This window comes from Marmota marmota, unplaced genomic scaffold, assembly GCF_001458135.2.
Source record: "Marmota marmota marmota unplaced genomic scaffold, marMar, whole genome shotgun sequence".
NCBI lineage: Eukaryota > Metazoa > Chordata > Mammalia > Rodentia > Sciuridae > Marmota > Marmota marmota.
The window spans coordinates 8965048-8971047 of NW_025999961.1; positions in this window are offsets into that span (position 1 = coordinate 8965048).

Genomic DNA, 6000 nt, shown 5'->3' on the forward strand with positions numbered 1-6000 from the left:
CACCATACCTAGGTGGGGGCCATCTGGAATTTCAGATATTTCAATATCTTGGCCTATCTTAGGTGATCACCATCTGCAGCTTTTCAGAGAACTGTTTCCACAGAGCTTTGCTGTGGTGTTTTCCTGACTTTAGGACTGCAGTAGGTCAGAGGTTAAGTTTCAGAGCAAAATGAGGTCCCAAGTAGAATGAGATTGCTTGGGTCTTTCAATTGAACTTAGGGGCACTCAACCACTGAGCCACATCCCCAGCCCTATTTTGAATTTTATTTAGAAACAGGGTCTCACTGAGTTGCTTTGAGAAACTGATGTGACTCCATTTTTGAAAAAAGCTTCTATCTCAAAGCCTGTCCAAGGAGGAGGGCGTGACCCTTGTCCTTGGAAAAACCCACAGAGCACTCCTAAACACATACCTACCCTGCTGAGTTTGTCTGCAAATAACAGGAGAGATCTATGGTGCCAGGTGTCCCTGACTCAGTTAGGCTAGGTAAAGACCTATTGCAACCTCCTAGCAACCACCAATCAGCATAAGACAGGGAAAATATCTGGGATGCCAGATGACCCCCCAGTAGTTTATGGTGGTTGATAACACGTTGGGAAACAATGTAGTTTACACCCCTCGTGACCTAAACCAATCAGTTCAAAGGAATCCCCCTCTTCTACTATCCATTCACCCCTACCGAACTTATTCCTGCCAGTGAATGTGCTAATCAATGTTGAGAGTTGTTGTTTGATTTTCCCATGGTATGGAATGATTTACTGTATGATGTTGTGAAGCATAGAGTATTCCCCCCAAATCTATAAAATCTCACTGAACAAAGGACTGGGACTCATTCCTTGAGACCGCTATTTCCCGAATGGTTGTGAGTCCAGGCTGGAGCCTGCAATAAAAACTCTTGTGTGATTGCATCAGATTCGGCTCCTGGAGGTCTATTGGGGTCCCTCGAATCTGACATTACAGCTTAGCACCTTGCTTTTGCTAAGGCTGACTTTGAACTAGCAATCTTCCTGCCTTAGCCTCAGGAGTCACTGGGATTAGAAAATAAAATTTAATAAAATGTGAGCTTTAGATTACATATATTACATATGTAGAAATGGAATAAACTATTTTTGTTATTAACAATATGTACTTTTTTTTTTAACCTTCTTGGTTCTATCTGAAGATAACACCTGAAACATAAAGGTGAATGTTTTCATACTGACCACATAGGAATTTATTCAGGAATTTTTCTCTGAGTGCTTTAAAATTTCCAGTGCAATAAATAATATCATGAGCTGGAATTGCAAATGAAACAATGTGTTGGAGATTTGAGAAGAGAAAAAAAAACTCATAAAATAGTCATCTACAACTGAAGAATGTCTTTTATGTTTTCTACATGGTAGGAGCCCACCATGCATTCACATGATCAGAATTTTATGTGAAAGCAGTGAGCAAAGTAGTTTGTTTTTCTTCATTTTTTTTCCAGTTGACAAAGATGGGAATGATTGTATTTAACTAGATTATGAAACTGCACAGCAAGTAAAACAGGAATTGAATGTAAATGCAAGAGTGACATGATTAAAGGCTAATTTGGGCTGAGTAAAAAGGAGTAATTTAGATGGAGTAAGGAACTGAGTGGGTTGGGGGTTGGGGAAAGTTTTTAAACCAATAGATATTTCTCATGAAAATAAAGGATAAGGTTAGTTTTGATTTTTAGAGAAAGAAGGAAATTCACAGGGTATAGATTGTAGTGCCATATATTAATGAAATAGCTCTAATACTGATAAATCCATTAACGTAATATGCATTTAGATTTGTCACCAAAAGAATAGTTGTCTATGAATTGCCACTTTAATAGTCTAAATTATGGGCTTCTCAAGTTAGGAGAAATTGGGGAAGGTTGAACACTCTTACCTAATTAGGATTACTACTTCAGAGCAATTTAGGGTACAATGAAAGCAGATGGAGACTCCATAGTGCTTTCAGGCTTTTCATAGATAAATAACTCATTATCAGAAAATATGTGCCAATAATGTCAGAGGATCATCAAGGAACATATTCACCCTCCAAGAGCAATAAGTAAGGGGGAGTGTAAATTTTCATGAATTCTTAATTTCACAGAAAATGCTTTGTGTGGGACCTTAAACACAGGAGAAATATTACACTTTATCACATTAATATCATAAGATATTTAATCTTGAACCCAATAATGCAATTCAGAATTGTGATGAGCTGCAAAACAACAAATTTTACTGTAATATTATAGAGTTTATGGCACTTACTTAGAAATAAATATGTTAAAGTTACTAGTCAAAAAGGCAACATAAACCAAAATAAAATGTGGCAGGAAATAAAGAGTCATTGAATAGGAAAACAGAGCAGAGGGGAAAAAGCAAGAGAGAGAAAGGTGCCGGGGGATGGCAAACAAGTAAGCTGAAAGTAAAATTTCAGGAGGAAAAACCAACAGTGTAGAAAAACATCTTCAAAATTCTAATTTATCAAGATAAGAAAATAAGGGAAGAAATGATAAATCAATAAAATTTGAAATAAGAAAATTATGTAGCTGTATATAGATACAAAGTGCAAAAGATACAGAGTAAAACTGAAATAGTCATTAGACAACACGTAATAAATATGTGCCCAAATTGGGAAAACCTAAGAAATATTTGCATCTTTAAAATAATTAAAATTTGGATTCTTATTTCAAGAAAAACTATAAAAAATTTAAAAAAAATCAGTTTCCATAAAAAAGAAATGGAAATTTAGAATCGTGAATATAAAATGAAAGAACTGAGTCCTTTCAACTTATTAAAACTAGCTTTAAAACTTTTATATTCTAAACTTATATTGGATTTTCAAATGAAGTTGAATAGGAAATAATTCCTCTACTGTATTTTAGACTATAACTGTATGTATGCAAAGACACACATTTACAGATACTATTTTAAAACATTAAATGGAAGAATGCACGTTCAATTAGTTTCCCCATCAAATACCAACTTGAGGCTTAATTCAAATTGAACACTTTCTAAAACAAATAACAAAGATTAAATGATTAATCTTGGACTTTATAAAACTTTTTTTCTAGCAGAAGAGAGAGTGTATAAATGTAAATGTAATGAAAGATAGCTAGATGTAATTATATAATTTAAGTATTAAAATTTGTAAAATTAGTTCAGAGATAGGAGAGGGGAAGAGTATGAGTGAACACAGGGGCAGTTGAAAATACCCTAAATAAGTTAAGCAAACACTAGTGCTGAATTTTCAGCTTATGTAGAGACTCAAACTAATATTCCAATAAGGCACCATTTCATATGATAGACCAATCTGCATGGTGTTAGTTGAAAGTAATTTCAATTTTCAGAAAGGCCTTCCTGTGAATATTTGCTCACTTGTCATACAGGCACATGTTTATGATGCTTTTAGCCAGTGGATTAGTGAAGTGCATATGTCAGAAAGATTCAGCTTCCTAATTAGTGTTCTTAATGAGTTTCTGCTATGTCACTCCCTAGCAGTCTATTTACCATGTTCCATACTGTGGTTTGGAAGCTGAAACTCTAGTGAGCTGCAATTAACTCAAAGTATTTCTACCTAAATCAGCCCAGTCATGGTATTTAATCAATTCAATCAATAGGAGAGATAGTAGTAATGAGGTAAGTTAGAAGAGCCAAACAAAATGGTATAAATATAAAATATATCAGAATATTAAAATGATAAAATATAGGTAAAAGTGTGTTCAAGTAAAACTGAACAAAGACTTCCAGAATACCTGTTATCCTATTTCAGTAAATGAAGTATAATGAACTTAGTCTTGAATTCAAAGTATATTGGCTTCACAAACTACATACCATGTGATAGATTATTTCACTTGCAAATCTGTGGTTTTGGTGAATACCTTGTATCTTATAAGCAGTAACTGTATAGAAAAAGCCTTGATTTATTAATGTATTGATGCTGTGTTGTTATACTTTTACAGTAAATCCTATTTTAGTTTGGCAAAGATAATAGCAACATGAATATAGATGTATCAGTAAATGACTGCATATTCATGTTGCATCCATCTACCTGAGAGAGTCTTTAGATCAGAGCAATACAAAACTAAGCAAATCTTAACTGTGCCATATATTATCAAGTTTTTGCTATATTCCAAAATAACTTAAAAGAGAGGATTTAAAGTCAGATTTCAGACTTGGTATGTCTAAGTTTGGTGTAAAACTGAGAAAAGAGGCGAACTCTATCTAAGGTGAGCAATTTCTTTTAACTTTCCTGAGTATTTTTATGGGTGATATGACAGAAATTTAACTTTACAAAAACAGTAAAAAAAAAAAAAAACTATGTTTCCATTCCACATCATACATTCTCAACCTAGAAGTAGATTCTCAGATAGAAATGACATTTTCTTTATGCTTTGTATTTGATGGTAACACAGCTCTCTCCAACAAAGTGTGAGCAGAAATAATAAGGATCATTCCCAGTAAAGTGAACCGGAAGCTACTGTTTCCTTGTTCTCTTTTCCTTTTGAGTTCAGAGGCAGATAATTCTCAGGATCTAGGGGTTTGTAAAACCAGAAACTGGAAGTTAGTTGGTTTCTGAATCAACCTATAGAAGAAATGGTCCAACGTAAGAAAAGAAAAACCCAACTTTGTCAGGTAAATTAGTTTTATTGGATTAGGCCATTGAATTTTGTGATGTTTATTTGTTTACTTATTTAGTTTGCTCGGTGAACAACACTTAATTACAGAAAAAAATTCAAAATTGTTTTACACACCCATTTTTTAAAAATTTTTAGTATTCTCAGGGATCATTTGAATGAATATGAGATATAATTACCAATTTCTCTTCTAATAAGGATTTATGAAATTAATTTCAACATATTTATATGCATATCAATTATGCATATCTAAACTAACAAATAAAAGTCAAAGTTGGATATTATTATCTAGAAAAAGACCTGGAAAAACAGTCCCTCCACACTCACTGTTTTTTTTTCAGCCTACAAACATATTGTGTAATGAAAAGGTAAATAGGAAAACATGTTTTGTTTCTCTAGAGATTATTTCACCTCCTCTTTCCTTTTTGTTTTATTCTGTGTTTCACTGTGGGGGATCTGGGAGCCTATTATTAAAACTAACTTTAATCCCAAGGGGAAGAAATCAATCTGGTGATGCAGATGGGAACTTCGTGATGAGACTAGGCTAGGAGTAAGAAAGAGTTCTATGAAATTATATTACAGAAATAATATGCAGAACTTTGGTTTTCCTATAGAAATACACAGTTATATAAAATTAACTTTAAATCCCTTTTGCTTCTTATTACCCAGTACTGGTTAGAGGCAATGCCAAAATATGAATAGGAGAAAAATCCAATTAATCACTTGACTCTTTTCAATAAAATAACATTTTATTTATTCACTAATTACATCAATATTTAAATAAAATTCCCATATGTAACTGTCCAAAGTTCAGCTATATCACTGATACTGCCAGTTATCAGTGATGAGTTCTGCTTCCTCCTATGTTCAAATTTGAACATTAGAGAAGCATGTCAAGGCAAGCATATAAAGTAGGGTTTATTTAAAAAAAGATAACATAGACTTCTCCCAGGAGTGAGAAGAGGGCCAGAAGCAAGGTATTCTGCTCTTTTTATATGTCCTAGGCTTCCTTTGTTCTCCTGCCCTCTTCCCCTTATGTTTCTCCTTCTCTCTGTCTGTGACTAGGCATTTGATGAGGCTTAGAAAATGTTCAGTGGGATGGCCAAAAGGTGGGAAACAGGTGGGCTGAGGGAGAAGGGCAGGATGGAGCAGCCAAGGACACATTAATTAACAACCTTATAGCTTCCTGTAGGGAAGTGCAATTCCTGAGACAGGTTACCTTAACAACTGTTTAAAGCAGAGGGAGGTTCTTGATAAGGGTGGAGAAAAGGCTCCTAAGGAATTAAAATCTTAGTCCCTCAGGGAACAGTCTCCTATTTGCTGGACTTATTCAAAATTGGCTTCCTTGATCTCAAATGACTGCCTATCTAAT